At 41.2% G+C, this 17,619-nt stretch overlaps 1 long non-coding RNA gene across 2 annotated transcripts in view; it reads left to right on the top strand.

Annotated features, from left to right (window-relative positions):
* The window catches only part of LOC135275357 (uncharacterized), a 160,329-nt gene that overhangs the window by 38,691 nt on the left and 104,019 nt on the right, over positions 1–17,619 (top strand). For both annotated transcript variants that reach the window (XR_010342934.1, XR_010342933.1), the window contains exon 2: positions 5,006–6,821. This is a non-coding gene — a long non-coding RNA (uncharacterized LOC135275357). The remainder of the gene's footprint in view (positions 1–5,005; positions 6,822–17,619) is intronic.

Genomic DNA, 17,619 nt, shown 5'->3' with positions numbered 1-17,619 from the left:
CAGTTTTTTTATAGAAAAATCTACTTCTAGGTTTAGCCTCTTTTTAGATTATTATGACTAACAATGTAAAAAACAACCCTTCTGGGGTTTAGTGGCTATTGGAATAAATGGAACTCCTTCTTGTTACCTTTGCTATGAGCTGCAAATAATTGAATCAAGGGCTAGTGATTTCCTATGTCTGCCTTAAATAAAAGAAAAAAGGACTTTGAAGAATCTCTTCTTGTTCTTTTCACAATAAGTGGTGCTGGAACAACTGGGTGTCTATATGGGGAAACATTGAACTGACTTCAACCTTATACCACAGACAAAACTTAATTCCAGGTATGTGAAAGTCAAAGCTATAAAGGTTTTTTTTTTTTTTTTTTTTTTTTTTTTTTTGGGGGGGACAGAGTCTCACTCTGTTGTCCAGGCTAGAGTGCAGTGGTGCAATTTCAGCTCACTGCAACCTTCACCTCCTGAATTCAAGCAGTTCTCATGCATCTGTCTCCTGAGTAGCTGGGACTACAATCACTTTAAAATGGGAACAAAATGCTATTTGGCAGTGTTAACAAATATTTTATTATTATGGCTAGCTGCTGGCCATGTGCCAACATGCCTAGATAATTTTGTATTTTTTGGTAGAGACAAGGTATATTAGTTCGTTTTCATGCTGTTGATAAACACATACCCAAGACTGGGCAATTTATAAAAGAAAGAGGTTTAATAGACTTAGAGTTCCATGTGGCTGGGGAGGCCTCACAATCATGGCAGAAGGCAAGGAGGAGCAAGTCACGTCTTATATGGATAGCAGCTGGCAAAGAGAGAGCTTGTGCAAGGAAACTCCCCCTTGTAGAACCATCAGATCTTGTGAGACATATTGACTGTCATGAGAACAGTACGGGAAAGACTTGCCTCCAGGATTCAATTACCTCCCACTGGGTCCCTCCCAGATTTGAGTGGGGACACAGCCAAACCATATCACAAGGTTTCACCATGTTGGCCAGGCTGACCTCAAGTGAGCTGCCCACGTCAGTCTAGGAGATAATATAAGAGAGTACTTCAATCTTATGAAATGATTTATTAAACAAGTCACAACTGGGTATAGTGGCTCGCTCCTGTAATCCCAGCACTTTGGGAGGCCAAGGCTGAAGGATCGCTTGAACTCATGAATTTGATTCCAGTCTGGGCAACATAGTGAGACCTCATCTCTACAAAACAAAAAGCCAGGCATGGTGGTGCACACACCTCTAGTCCCAGCTATTCAAGAGACTGAGGTGGGAGGATCACTTGATCCTGGGAGGTTGAGGCTACAGTAAGCTGTGTTCACACCACTGCACTCCAGCCTGGATGACAGAATGAGACTATCTCCAAAACAAACAAATCACAGGGCTGGGAGTGGTGGCTCACGCCTGTAATCCTAGCACTTTGGGAGGTCGAGATGGGTGGATCACCTGAGGTCAGGGATTCATGACCAGTCTGGCCAACATGGTGAAACCTCATCTCTACTAAAAAATACAATAATTAGCCAGGTGTGGTGGTGAGCGCCTGTTATTCCAGCTACTCGGGAGGCTGAGGCAGGAGAATCACTTGAACCTGGGAGGTGGAGATTGCAGTGAGCCAAGATTGCGCCACTGCACTCCAATCTGGGGGACAAGAGTGAAACTGTATCTCAAAGAAAATCACAAAAGTTCAGATACTTTTATATACTCACTAGATTTGCAAAAACTGGGAAGTCTGACAATATCAAAGTTTGGCCAGGATAGGAAGCAACAGGAGCTCTCAATCACTTCTAGTGCAGTGGACATTGGCACAACCACTTTGGAAATTAGTTTGCATTAACAAATGAAGTTTCAGATAAGCATATCCTATGACACAATAATTCTACTCCTACGTATATACTGCGTGCTTATGTTTATTACAGTTTGTGTTTTACAGTGTTTATAACAGCATTGTTCATTGTAGCTCCAAAATGGAAACATCTTAAATATCCATTAGCTGTACAAGGAGGAATACATTGTGGTGTATTTATAAAATGAGGACGTTGGGCATGGTAGCTCATGCCTGTAATCCTAGCACTTTGAGAGGCTGAGGTGGGAGGGTCATTGATCCCAGGAGTTTGAGACTACGGTGAGCTATGATCACGCTACTACCCTCCAGCCTGGGTGATGGAGTGAGACCCTGTCTCAAAAAAAAAAAAAAAAAATTAATAAAAATGGAAAATTACACAGAAATGAAAAACTACAGCTGCAAGCAACAACATTAAACAAAAGAAATAAGAGTGTACTACATAAGGTATGGTTCCATTTATTAACAAAAGTTCAAAAGTGGGCAAAACTAAACTGTATTATTTAAGGATATACTTATGGGGAGTAAAACTGAAGAAAAAGCAAGAACTTGATAAGGATGAAAGTTAGGACCGGGTGCCATGGCTCACATCTGTAATCCCAGCACTTTGGGAGGTGTAGGTGTGTGTATCGCTTGAGGCCAGGAGTTTGAGACCAGCCTGGCCAACATGGTGAAACCCCATCTCTACAAAAAAAAATATGAAAATTAGCTGAGCATGGTGGCAGGTGTCTGTAGTCTTAGTTACTCAAGAGACTGAGGCAGGAAAATGACTTGAATCTGGGAAGTGGAAGTTGCATTGAGCTGAGATCATGCCATTGCACTCCAGCCTGGGCAATAGGGTGACACTCCATCTCAAAAAAAAAAAAAGGTATCTATAGTTATCAAGTCAATATTTTGAAGTATTTAGAGGAAAAATTAATATCCAAGCCTAACTTGTAGTAGGGGTTTATATTTCTGATTTACCTGAAATCCTATAAGAGTAGATTATAGGTGAAATTATAAAATTGACCGGAAAAGTGGGCTGGGTGCGGTGGCTCACGCCTGTAATCCCAGCACTTTGGGAGGCCGAGGCAGGCAGATCACCTGAGGTCAGGAGTTCAAGACCAGCCTGGCCAGCATGGTGAAACCCCGTCTCTACTAAAAATACAAAAATTAGCCAGGCGTGGTGGTACGCACCTGTGGCAACACAGCAAGACTCCGTCTCAAAAAAAAAAAAAAAAAAAGTTTTTGGCTGTATGCCCTCTTCCCTCCTGATTTTATCTTCTTGCCCAAATCCTGCATTTCATCTCTAACTTGTTTAACGAAGATGATAGCTGCTCTCTTGACTTAAGGGGTTAATTCTTCCAGGAATTTGTATTTTAAGAGATTCTTTTGAAGATTTAAAGGGTTATAGACCCCAAATAAAATTTCAGATGATGGAATTTAAGCTATTTTTGAGAAATGTAAGGCCATTTTTCACAAGGTGGCTCACTTGTAAGGTATTGTAAGTAACAAGCAACCCCTGCTTGTAGAAGACCTATCAAAGAAGAGATCTCTTCTGGGTGGGAGTTGGTTTCTTTTGAAATTGACAAAGATTTAGGGCACTTTGCCTGAAGTTTTTGCTGTGTGAGGGAGGAAATCTCTACTAATTCAGTGAACTGTAAATAGTGGTAAACACTTTAGCTGCCCATGTATGAAACAGCTAGTCTCAGCTCAGTCAAGTGAAATATAACCAACCACTAAAATATGAAACTTAGAAGTCCTTCATGAAAGAAACCGGAGGCTGGGCACTGTAGCTCGTGTCTGTAATCCTAGTGCTTTGGGAGTCTGAGGTAGGAGGATTGCTTGAGGTCAGACTGGGTGAGACCCTGGCTCTACAAAAAATTAAAACAAAACAGAAAACCTTATCTGGGCGTGGTGGCACGCCTTTGTAGTCCCAACTACTTGAAAGGTTGAGGCAGGATGATTGCTTGAGCCCAGGAGTTTGAGGTTACAGTGAGCCATGATCACGTCTCTGCACTCCAGCCTGAGTAACAGAGAGCAAAGAAAGAAGCTGGAAAAATGATGCTGTTGGCTGGGATGAAATGAGTTTCTTTGACTTATAAAGTGTAGATTTTAAGATCATTAGTTTGGCAAAGTTAGAAAAGATATATCATTATGCAAAAGTACAAGAATAAGACTTCTGTTGAATTTGAAATGCATTCTTTAAACAATTATCCCCAAGATTAAACCATCTCCTATAATAGAAACGAGTAAAAAAAGAATACTAGATAGCTAACCGATCTGCTAGATAATTTGTAGACCTGTACTTGCAGCTAACAAAATAATTTTGAACAATTTGAACTATATTCTAGCTGTTGAATACCCAAAAGTCACTTGGTTCCAATAATTACTAAGCCATCTCAAAATTGTGGGTAAAAACAATTGCTCCTATACTGGTTTAGATTTTAGCTCAACAACATACATAGGTGATAAAATATGTAGATACACACACACACACACATTCTCTTGAGAGTTTCAACTGGTCTCTTTTCTGAGTAGTCAGGGAAAATTTTTTGTTTTTGTTTTTGAGATAGAGTTTCACTCTGTTGCCCAGGCTGGAATGCAGTGGTGCCATCTCAGTTCACTGCAACCTCCGCCTCCTGAGTTCAAGTGATTCTTATGTCTCAGCCTCCCAAGTAGCTGGGATTACAGGTATATGCCACAATGCCCAGACATTTTTTGCATTTTTAGTAGAGACGATAATTTCACTATGTTGGCCAGGCTGGTCTCGAACTCCTGACCTCAAGTGATCTGCCCACCTTGGCCTCCCAAAGTGCTGGGATTACAGGCATGAGCCACTGCACCCAGCTTGGAAACCTTCTTTAATAGGTGCCAGAAATGGTCCTTTGAGTATCCTGATGTGTATTTGTTCTGGGTGGCCCATCTAGTCACTACATTAGTAGAAATCTTGTTTTTTATTTTAGTATACAGTTTTTATGGAATTCTCACAGATACACAAGGATATGTATATAAAGATGTTCACTGGAACATTTTAAAAACAAGAAATTGGAGATAAGCTGAAAATTTATTATAATGGGAAAGTTGTATTATGGTACAAGGATACAATGGAATGTAATTCAGTTGTTAAAATGAATGAACTAAATGTATAGTAGGAATGTAAAAGGGCCCTCACTTTCACTGAACTAACTTCTCTCTCCAGCCTGCACTGATGGCCTCATGGGGAGTTCCCTACGATCAGCTGACAGAGCAAGAGAAAACTCAGACCTGGTTTCTTCATGGTTCTGTGTAGTGTGTGGGTGCTATCCAGAAGGGGACGGGACAGCATTTCAACCCCTTCTTGGGACATCGATGAAGGACAGTGGCGAAGGAAAATCTTCCAAGTGGGCAGAACTTCAAACAGTGTACCAGGGTGTTCATTTTGCTCACAAGGAGAAATGGACAACATGCAATTATATACTGATTTGTGAGCTGCATCCAATGGTTGGCTGAATGGTCAGGGACTTGGAAGGAACACGATCAGAAAACTGGTGAAAAGGAGGCATAAAAATGAAAAAAAAAAAAAAAAAAAAAAAAAAAAACTGGTAAAAATGGAAGGCATATTTGGATAGACCTCTCTGAATGAATGAGAACTGTGAAGATATTTGTGTCCCATATAAGTGTTCATTGAAGGATGTCCTCAGCAGAGGTTTTTAATTAATTAATTAATTTTTGAGACAGGGTTTCACTCTGTTGCCCAGGCTAGAGTATAGTGGCACGATCAGGGCTCACTGCAGATTTAGGTAAAGCAAGAATATGGGATCATTGAGGCTGGACACAGGTGATCCCTTCACTTCGGCCTCCTGAGTAACCAGGACTACAGGTGCATGCCACCACACCTGGCTAAGTTTTGCAGTTTTTTTGTAGAGACAAAGTTTTGCTGTGTTACCCAGGCTGGTCTCAAACTCAGGGGCTCAAGCAACCTACCTGCCTCAGCCTCACAAAATTCTGGGATTATAGGTGTGAGACACCATGCCCAGCCAGCAGAGGAGTATTTAAATGATCAAGCAGATAAGATGCCCTAGCCTGCGGATACGAGTCAGCCTCTTTCTTCAGCCACCCCTGTCATCACCCATGGGCGTGTGAAAATAGTGGCCTTCATGGCAAGCCTGGAGGTAAGCATGGTCCCAGCAGCATGGACTTCCACTTGTCAAGGCTGACAGCTACGGCCACTGCTGAGTGCTCTATCTGCCAGCAGTGAGACCAACACTGAGTCCCTGATATGGCACCATTTCCTGGGGTGATCAGCCAGCCACCTGGTGGTAGGTTGATTACCTTGGACTGCTTCCATCATGGAAGAGGCAGCATTTTGCTCTTACTGGAATAGACACTTACTTGGGATATGGATTTGCCTTCCCTGCATGCAATGCTTCAGCCAAAACTACCATCTGTGGACTTACAGTATGCCTGTTCACCCCATCATCATAGTAGTTTATACAACATTGCTTCTGACCAAAGAACTCACTTCATATCAAACAAAGTGTGACAATGGGCCCATGCTCAAAGAATTCTACCATGTTCTCCAACATTCTGAAGCACTCAGCTTGGTAGTATGAATGGCCTTTTGAAGACTCAGTTACAGCACCAGCCAGGTGGCAGTACTTGATTGGGCTGGGACAAGGTTCTCGAGGAGGCTATGTCCAATATATGATGCTGTTCTCCCATAGCCTGGCTTCATGAGGCCAGGTATCAGGGGGTGAAAATGGGAGTGGCACCACTCACCATTACCTCTAATAATCCACTGGCATTTTTTATTCCTGTCTCCATGACCTTTTGCTCTGCTGGCCTAGAAATCCTAGTTTCAAAGGGATAAATGCTTCCACCAGGAGACACAATAATGATTTCATTGAACTGGAAGTTAAGACTGCTAGCTGGCCACTGAGGACTCCTCAGACCTCTGAATCAAAAGGCAAAGGAGTTGCTGCACTGGCTGGAGTGACTGATCCTCACTACCAAAGGGAAAATGGATCACGGTAGAGGTAAGGAGGAATATGTCTGGAATAGGAGATCTCTTAGGGTGTCCCTTAGTATCGCCATGTCCTATGATTAAGGTCAATGGGAAACTATAGCAGCTCAATGCAGGCAGGACTCCTACTGATCTAGACCCTTTAGGAGTGAACGTTTGAGTCACTCTACTAGCTGAAGAGCCACAGCCAGCTGAGGTGCTTGCTGAAGGCAAAGGAAATACTGAACAAGTATTGGAAGAAGGTCGTTATAAATATCAGCTCTGACCATGTGACCAGTTACATAAATAAGAACTATGTCATGAGTATTTCTTGCTTACTTTGTTATGAATATGTTTATGTGCGTGTGTATATATATGTGTGTGTATGTATATCCACACATACACATCCTCTGCTTGTTATATAGCAGAGGATGTATTGGCTTTGCATTGTAGAATTGAAGTTACGGTGCTTCAAGAAGAGTGCACATCACCTAACAGCTTTGCATCCTCTTCTGGGGAGAGGGTTAGTACAATTTCAGTTGAATACAGGATGGTCGTATCATGTTAGGCAGAAATAAAACTTGTTGCTATCTTTATTTGGAGATTAAGTAGGGTTTAAAGAGGTGGCTATGGGTGCCAAATTGACCAGGGCTAGACTTGTGATGGTTAATTTTATGCGTCAACTTGGTTAGGATGCCCGGATGTTTGGTTACCAGTCTAGATGTTGCTGTAAAGTTGTATTTTAGATGTGAATCAGTAGGCTTTGAGTAAAGCAGATTGCCTTCCATGATGTGGGTTGCCGAGCAATACATACAGTAAATTTTGTTTTTATTATAAATTTATGTTCAAGCATATACACAAATACTCATGGGAAAAAGGTCTGGAAACAACGTACAACAATTATTTCCTTTGGGGAATTAAATGGAAGTTGAGGTAAAGAAAGAGTCATGGCCAGGCGCGGTGGCTCACGCTTGTAATCCCAGCACTTTGGGAGGCCGAGGCGGGCGGATCACGAGGTCAAGAGATCGAGACCATCCTGGCCAACATGGTGAAACCCCATCTCTACTAAAAACACAAAAAAATTAGCTGGGCGTGGTAGCGCGCGCCTGTAGTCTCAGTTACTCGGGAGGCTGAGGCAGGAGAATTCCTTGAACCCAGGAGGCGGAGGTTGCAGTGAGCTGAGGTCGCACCACTGCACTCCAGCCTGGTGCCTGGTGATGGAGTGAGACTCTGTTTCAAAAAAAAGAAAAGGGTCATATCTTTCCCTTTTTTATTTTTAATTGAGACAGGGTCTCACTCTGTCCTTTGGGCTGGAGCGCAGTGGTGCAATCTTAGCTTGGTTTACAGCAGCCTCAACCTCCCGGGTTCAAGTGATCTTCCCACCTCAGCCTCTTGAGTAGCTGAGACTACAGGCATGTGCCACCATGCCAGGCTAATTTTTGTATTTTTTGTAGAGATAGAGTTTCACCATGTTGACCAGGCTGGTCTCAAATTCCTGGGCTCAAGTGATCCGCCTGCCTCAGCCTCCCAAAGTGCTGAGAGTATAGGCATGAGCCACCGCACCTGGCCTCCCTTTTTATTTTTACAGTTTCTCTAATTAAAATCACCCCACCCCCCATAGTGCATTCTTGCATTTGTCCTTTATTCCAGGGGAAGATACTACTTTTCTATATTTTGATTGTATCTTGATTAAGAATATCAGTTATCACCTTTAGGCTGACAAATTTTGTTTATCAACATTCACCTACAGCTCTTTGCTGGAACCAGCACTACTCTATGCATCAAAAGCACAGATATTCCATGGCCGTCTTTCCTCCAATCTGCAGGCTGTAGAAGTGTGCAGAATAAGGCTAAGAATAATGTAGCTTGTTTGAGACTCAGTATTTCATGATGACTAAATTTAGTACCGTAAATTATTAACAATGTGATGTATTTTTTTGTTTTTCTTTTGAGACGGAGTCTTGCTCTGTCCCCCAGGCTGGAGTGCAGTGGTGTGATCTCAGCTCACTGCAACCTTCGCCTCCCGGGTTCAAGCAATTCTCTCACCTCAACCTCCCAAACAGCTGGGATTACAGGAACCCGCCATCATGCCCAGCTAATTTTTGTATTTATGTAGAGATGGGGTTTCACCATGTTGGCCAGGCTGGTCTTGAACTCCTGACCTCAGGTGATCTCTCTGCCTCAGCCTCCCAAAGTGCTGGGATTACAGGCATGAGCCGCTGTGCCCGGCGCAATGTGATGTATTTTGCGTGAGTACAGAGAACCTTTTATTGGTAGTGTACTTACATTGTTGCAGATTGGGCTCCCCAGCCGTAGACTCAGAACTTAACATGCAGGATGTTTATTAAGGAGTACCCTTGGGATCCTAACTTGTGGAAGGGGTGTAGGGGAGAGAGGCGGAGGGATAAATCCAGCTGTGATGCACACCAACCACAGTCCCGGCCAATCCCACAAGAAGCGCTGAGGCTAGCATGGCCCTTTGGTGTTGTCCTAAGTTGGCCTTAGATGGCCAAGTCTTTCTATTCCTTCATCATCCAGTCATTGGATATGGGCCACCTTGGAAAGGGTGTGACTTTGGGCAAGGTTGCTCTCTGCTTCTGAGGCAATCTGGGAGGTGAATATGTGACTGCTGAAGGCTAATCGAGTTGCTAACACAGGGTAAGGCTATCTGCCAACAGAACTAGCAGCTGGGACAACTATTCCTTCATCGAAGACGCATCTGAGTGGTTATCCCAACCTCATACACCCTTCTTATTTTTGAGATCAGTTTCTCAGACTTTAAAACCATTATGTGTCTTTTTTTTTCCCTCTTCAAAATATATGTAATATGTATCAGTATGATAATTCGATGATAAAATATGAAATACTTATGGTTTATTAAATGCTAGCTATCATTATAATTATTGATATTGTTATTCTCACTTAGCAGATGTCTTGAAAAGACCTGGTATTGTTATTAAGCATGAACACGATGCTTAATAAAAACAAAGCTTGGGAAACGGATCTGATACTAGTTGAAAAGAATATTATTACATTTCTGTTGTACATATATCCAGTTGATCCTGAGAAAGTCTTAAATTTGGGGTTGTTTTTCTGTGGTATAAGTGCTAATCCCTTTACACATGATAAAGAAAATTTTATTCTTCACTTTTGCTTTTATGAGATCAAATTCAGTGTCATTCAATGATTCCTAAGGAACTCTCTTTCCCGGCGTGTTAGGGAAAAGCCAGGCCGAGGTTTATAATTCATCCCCTTGACAAATGTAACATCAAAAGTCATAACATCACATAAAAAACTTAGCTTCTGCTCTAGGAAGACTAATCATGTGAGACTATTTTGTTAACACCGTTGACATTTGGTTTTGTATTTGAATACTATGCTGATGAAAAATACCTGTTAACTAGAAAAAATGATACTAATATGAATAATAGAGGTTAGCACTTATTGAGCTCTTTACTAAGTATTTAACCTGCATTATGTCATTTAAGTATCTTTTCAGTCTTATGAGGCTGATACTTTTATTTTATTTTTTTTTTGAGACAGAGTCTCACTCTGTTGCCCAGGCTGGAGTGCAGTGGTGCCATCATGGCTCACTGCAACCTCCATCTCCTGGGTTCAAGCAATTCTCATGCCTCAGTGTCCTGAGTAGCTGGGATTACAGGTGCCAGCTACCACACCCAGGTAATTTTTGTATTTTTAGTAGAGATGGGGTTTCACCACGTTGTCCAGGCTGTCTCGAACTCCTGACCTCAGGTGATTGGCCCAGCACGGCCTCCCAAAGTGCTGGGATTATAGGTGTGAGCCACTGCACCCGGCCGAGGCTAATAATATTATTGGGTTTTATTACAAACGATAAAACTGAGGCTCAGAGGGGGAAGTTGCTTAAGGTCAAACATCTAGTAAGTGCACAGCAGGAATGAGAACCCAGGTTAAGTGGACTGCAAGATTCATGCCTCTTTCTGGTCCACTGTATTGACATTAAGGACTGATTTGAATACATTTCTTTCAAATGGTCGATCAAGTCTTAAAAACGTACTGTGAGCCCAGCACAGCCAGGGTTGGGGGAATAATGAATTATAAGTCTTTTTTGTGCATTTAGTTTAGCTGAGGGATTTCAAGATTATCAAGGGGAATGTTTCCTAAACCTTAGTTAGTTATTCACCATTTTTCTGTCGTCATATTTGTATACCACATGAGGTGCTGCTTCCCGCTTTCTGATTTCTCCCATCTCCGGAACTTCTCTCAACTAAGTTTAACAAAAGGTGAAAAAAAATGCAGATAGTTTTTCATTTATCTTTTATACCTCCTTGAAAGACGATTTAATACTTTGGTTAGTACAATTAGAAATTGATGTACTAGTGATAATTTATTTCACTATTGTATCATCCTTCTAAGCAATTCCACAATTCTTCCATTTTCTTATCATTTTAGTTTTTAAAAAAATCATAGTTGAGAAAAACTGATCAGAAATGGTAAATGAATTCCTAGGATAATGAAACAGCAAAACATTTCAAATGTTGTGAGAAAAACAAGATCACTAACATCTCATAATTTATCTTAGCTTTTATAAGGGTCCAATTGACCCACATGGCAATTGCAAAATAGAATATGTTTTAGCCTATTAAAAACAAAGAAAGACAAAAATAAGTTAATTGTGCATTTAAAAATAACAAGAGTCTGGGTGTGGTGACTCACCCCTGTAATTCCAGCACTTTGGGAGACCGAGGCAGGCAGGTCATCTGGAGTTGGGAACTCGAGACCAGCCTGACCATCATGGAGAAACCCCATCTCTACTAAAAACACAAAATTAGCCGGGCGTGTTGGTACATGCCTGTAATCCCAGCTACTTGGGAGGCTGAAGCAGGAGAATTGCTTGAAGCTAGGAGGTAGAGGTTGTGGTGAGCCGAGATCGCACCATTGCACTCCAGCCTGGGCGACAAGAGTGAAACTCTGTCTCAAAAAACCAAAACCAAACCAAACAAAAACAAACACAAAAGGAGTATAATTGGATTGTTAGTAACACAAAGGATAAATGCTTGGGGTGATAGATAGCCCATTTACCTTGATGTGATAGTTATGCATTGCATGCCTGTATCAAAATACCTCAGGTACCCCGTAAGTATATACAGCTACTGTGTACCCAAACATTAAAAATAAAATAATATGAGAAAATTAAATTCAAAAACAAAAAGCAAAATTTCTCTTTGTTTTTTGAAGAATTCTGAGATAAAACCAAAGTCAGTCTTCCTAGAGGAAGATCTTTATGAAAAAGTCAATCCTTACAAATAGAAGAGCTCAAAAAAGAAATTTGTTTTATTTTATTTTTTATTTTTTGAGACGGAGTATTACTGTGTCATCCAAGTTGAAGTGTAGTGGTGCCATCTTGGCTCACTGCAACCTCCACCTTCTGGATTTGAGTGATTCTCCTGCCTCAGTCTTCTGAGTAGCTGGGACTACAGGCACATGCCACCACGCCTGGCTAATTTTTGTATTTTTAGTGGAGACGAGGTTTCACTGTGTTGGCCAGGCTGGTCTTGAACTCCTGACCTCAAGTGATCTGCCCACCTCGGCCTCCCAAACTGCTGGGATTATAGGCATGAGCCACTGTACCTGGCCTCAAAAAAAATTTTTTTAAATCAAAATAAGTCCAATAGACACTGACATACCAAGGGCTTAATTTTGTAACAATTTTACAAGATAGATATTATTTTTATCCCCATTTTACAGATAAAAAATAACTCAGTGTTGAGGGTTAAGAAACTTGCAGCCAGTCCAACCCCAGAGCTCATGCCATAATCCCTTACTATTCAATCTTTCCAGATAAATAAGTCCTCCAATTTTTTTTTTTTTTTTTTGACCAAGTCTCACTGTTGTCAGCCTGGGCTGGAGTGCAATGGCACAATCTTGGCTCACTGCAACCTCTACCTCCCAGGTTCCAGCAGTTCTCCTGCCTCAGCCTCCCAAGTAGCTGAGATTATAGGCCACCACCGTGCCCGGCCAATTTTTGTATTTTTAGTAGAGACAGGGTTTCACCATGTTGGCCAGGCTGGTCTCGAACTCCTGACCTCATGTGATCCACCTGCCTCAGCCTCCCAAAGTGCTGGCATTACAAGTGTGAGCCACCACACCCAGCCTCTTAAGGAGTTTTAGAAAGAAAGTTTTATATTCTTCTCAATTTCGATCCATCCTTTTTTCCAGGAAATCCTTTGAACCTAAATCTTATATAATCAATTTCACTAGGCACCCTCCTTTTCTGTTCTTCTTGGAGAATAGGAATTGGTGGTGAATGTTCATCTACAGGCTTTGAGGATCATTATTAAATTACTTTCCAGTGACTTAATTACTAATTTGCTTAATTATTAAGTCACTCTCCAGACTATACAATTTTATTTTATTATTTCTTCTCTTTTTATTGAAGAGGGGGACAGGGCCTTGCTCTGTTGCCCAGGCTGGAGTGCAGTGGCATGATCTCAGCTCGCTACAGCCTCCAACTCCCAGGATCAAACGATCCTCCCACCTCAGCCTCCTAAGTAGCTGGGACTACAGGCATGCACCACCATGCCAGGCTATACAATTTTATTTTTAAAAAATTTTTCTGCCAGGTGCAGTGGCTCATGCCTGTAATCCTAGCACTTTGTGAGGCCGAGGTGGGCAGATTGCCTGAGCTCAGGAGTTTGAGACCAGCCCATTGTGAGACCCCATCTCTACTAAAAATACAAAAAATTATCCAATTGAGGTAGCGTGGGGCTGTAGTCCCATCTACTCAGAGGCTGAGTTGGGAGTATCACTTGAACGAGGAAGGCGGAGGTTGCAGTGAGCCAAGATTGCTCTACTGCACTCCAGCCTGGATGACAGAGTCCTGCTCTGTCGCAAAAAAAAAAAAAAAAAAAAAATTTCCTGTTTTCTTTTCCTATCTTTCAGTCATAATTATTGCTCTCTTCTACCTTATTTCCAAGATTTCCAGGTTTCTTTTACATTGTGAAGATGCGATTTGATCATGTTCCTCATAATAGGATTATTTTTACTATTTCTGCTGACTTTTTTTTCAAAGAAATTTTTGTCATGAAATTTTCCTGTAATTGACAGTAGCATATAATTAACTTTGCACAAGTCATATCCCCTCTGCAGCAGACTGAGCCACATCTCCTGATATTCATACCCCTCTATAGTCTTCACTTGAATCTGGGCTGGCCGTGAGACCTGCTTTAACCAATAGAACACAGAGGAAGGCTTAAGCCTTAAGAAGACCTAGCGGCTTTCTTGGGGAAGCCAGCTGCCATGTAATATATCCATCCTAAGACCGCCATGCTGTGAGCAGTTGTCCTCCACATGGCCTCTCCACGAGCCCAACCTAGCCACATGGAGAAGCCATGTGGTGGAGAACAAAGTCCCTGGCCAACAGCCTCAGTCGATCTTCCAACCGACAGCTAGCACCCACTGGCCTGGCTATGAATGAGGCCATCTTGAAAGTAGATTGTCTAGTCATAGTTACGCCATCCCAGCTGCCGCCTTGTGGAGCAGTGACAAACTCGTCTTGCCAAGCCCTGTGCAAGTTGAAGAATTGTGAACAAATCATTTAAATCATTCAAATTATTTAAGGTAGTATTTTTTGGACTGATTTGTTCAATAGCAAGAAATAACTGAAACATTCTCTCTGGGCAAGGCTTTCTTTTTTTCACCTGTAAAGTGAATTAGTTGGACAAGGTAACCTCTACCTCTTACAACCTATTATTTAGAGTGTAGTCTGTGTTGTTCTTTTGCTGCTCAACTTCTGCCTACAACCCCATATTGGTCCTGTATATTCTTATTTGATACCAATTTGTGACTAGGCTTGTTGAAATTTATTCTCTTTTTCTTCCCCCTTAGATTCAAGTCTCTAACTTGCCAGAATCATTTTGAATCAGTATTTTAGGTGCTGATTTCTGTCCTGCAGTGTGTTAATACTGCTCCCAGCTTGTTGATGTGTCCATTTTATGAGCTTGCCTTCTACTTCATCATTTCCTTCTGAAATCTCACAGCTGTGTTCTCACAGCTGGACTGGCAGATTCGCTGTCCTTTTTGGCCTTCAGAAAATCTTATTGGCATGGTTTCTGGGATTCAAAACTCTGAAACTTGCCTTTTCCACCCATTTTGCTGTTTCTGGCTCAACCATATTCCTAAATTGGTCTCTTTTCCAAGATACGGCATGCCCATTTCTGTGAATTGCTTGTGAATAACATGTGCTATTAGGAAGTTAATGAGAAAAATACTTTTCTTTTTTGGTGGAGTCTTGGCTCAGAATATTCCTGAAGCAATCATCATCAATTAACTATGCCTCAAGACTTCTGTGATAGGGATGTAAAGCCAGTAATTCTTTTTCACATCACGTTGAATTCATGTCTCAGAATATTACAGCACATCTGTTCTCCTTGAGCTGAATTTATTCCAGAAGGAACATGTTTCCTAATAAATGTTGTCCAGTCATTTTTGAAGGACCCTTAAGCTTGGAGAGCGGTAATTGATTCTCAGCATTTTTCAAACTACTTTCAAGGTTAGTCACTGCTGGCCATCTGTTTATTCGGTTTAGAAAGAGTTCCAAACATAGCCTAGAGTCATCATGAGTAATCTTAACAGGCTCACTGGAGCATGTGCCATAACAACCATCTTCCCAGGATTTCAAAAAGTGCTGTTGAAAAGAGCTGCATGTCTTTTAGGGCCCACCTCTCCTTTCTTACATATGATAGACTATCCAGGAGCTAAACATGTTAACTGAGGCAACAACGAAATAGAAGCATTGATCTATGGGGCAGGCGAGTGTAAGGTTCACACAACACAAATTCCCATTGGCTCAAGGTTACTCGTTCTAGGGCAGAAGGCCACTGTTTCTTCAACTCATGCCTCAACCCGCTCCAATTGGAAAAACGCTCATTGTCACAGGCCCTTTAAACATTTGCCTAAACATTTTTTGGGGTAATATGATTTACCCCAGAAATCATGACTCTGTGCTTTCCTGTGTAGTGGGCCTTTGTTTTTGGTTTTTGTCCAGCATCCTTTCTTTTCTGGAACTGCCTCTCCTCTGTGTCCTGTGATTCTGATGGGCTACAATTCCCAGGCCTCATGTATTTCACCATAGTAATAGCACATAATCCAGGCTTAATCATCCATGGTAACTTCTTCATCTTGACACTGGGATTGGTTCAAATGTTGGCAATTGATCCAAGCAGGGCCAATCAGAGACTTCGCTGAACTGATAGATGGATGATGGTAGAAGATTCCTCTGCAGAAGTTGCTACATTAGGATGCGGCATGCAACCACACATAGTAATTATCCCAAGGCACACAGAGTCTGCCTTATATTAAGAGAAAACTAACATACGGGAGCAGAGTGAAAACAGAGAAGATGAGAAATGCCAATAATGGTCTGGCCCCTGGATACAGCTATATTTGAATTTCTAAGACATTGATTTACTTTTTCACTTTAGCTCATTTAAGTTGTGTTTGTCTCATTTGCAATCCAAGAGTCATAATTAACAGCAATGTAGTCTTTAAGAAAAATGAGAAATGTAGTATTTAAGAAAAATCTTTAAAATAGCTTCCTTCTTAATGACTTATAAAGAGACTTGGACTCCCGCACAATACAAGCGGGAGACTTTGACACCATATTGTTAATATTCGACGGATCAACGAGATAGAAAATTAACAGGGACATCTATGATTTGAACTCAGACCTGGAACAAATAAACTCAGTGAATATTTATAGAAGTCTTCACCCCAGGTCCACAGGACATACATTTTTTTCAGTATCATATTACACCTATTTTGAAAGTGACTACATAATTGGAAGTAAATCACTCTTCAGCATTTGCATAGCATTTCACAGATTTAAATGAAATATTGGTTGGCTGTTTGTCATTTCCTTTCCTTATTCCTTCCTGTCTCCACTGTTAAGCACAATTATCGGCATAAAAGAGGTTTTTAATACCTATTTTTAGATTGCATTCCAGCCTGGGCAATAGAGCAAGACTCCTGTTCTCTCTCCCCCTTTCTCTTTCTCTTTCTTTTCTTCTTTCATACACACACAAAAAAGCTTCCTTCTTGAAAATATAAATCATAGTTATTGAAACTTTAGAACAGATTTTCATATAATTTGGTAATTTTTTGGAAGGTGAGAATGTCAGAGGTGAGAGTGGTTTCCTTAATTCAGGCAGGTGGAGCCTTGTCTGACAAGATTCTCCATCCAAATCTTTAAAAAAAAATGTATTATGACCTACTGGGAGGTTTTAGCTCAGGGAATAGAGCTGTTGCTTCACTCTGTCCCCAAACATTAGGAATATAGGATCTAAGGAAACAACTAGAATCGAGGAACTGTGGCCTACGTGTCTCCTTATGAATGCCTGTTGATTTCAAGATGTACTGATGATTTGATGGATGAATCTACTCGGCATAAGCTATTTTCTGTTGAGTGTGTCGGGAGCAGTGAAAAGGACACTTGTAAGCACAGACGATCAGTAATTTTGTTCTTAATTTGCTTCTAACTCCCAGCTTTGTAATTAAGCATCTTTATCTTTACAAAGCAAACTGGCATCATTCGTTTTAAGATTTTCCAGGATGTTTCGGAATGTCTCCTCCTCCTTCCTATTTCTTCCCTTTTCTCTTTTTACTTGAATTTTGTCTTTTCACGTTGATTAGTGATTTTCAGTTGAAATTGTATCTGTATTTTATATTTTAAGGTATCTTAAACATATTTTGGAGGTAGACCAAATACATACACACCAAATACATACTGGATAGGGCTGGAGACTTCTGGCAGACTTGGTGGAACTATTAATGAAATTGTGCATTGCATTTGGACT

This window comes from Aotus nancymaae, unplaced genomic scaffold (genome assembly GCF_030222135.1).
Source record: "Aotus nancymaae isolate 86718 unplaced genomic scaffold, 86718_ANA_hifiasm-v0.15.2.pri h1tg000016l, whole genome shotgun sequence".
Lineage (NCBI taxonomy): Eukaryota > Metazoa > Chordata > Mammalia > Primates > Aotidae > Aotus > Aotus nancymaae.
The sequence above is the reverse complement of the archived record's forward strand: the minus strand, read 5'-3'. Positions and strand labels throughout refer to the sequence as shown.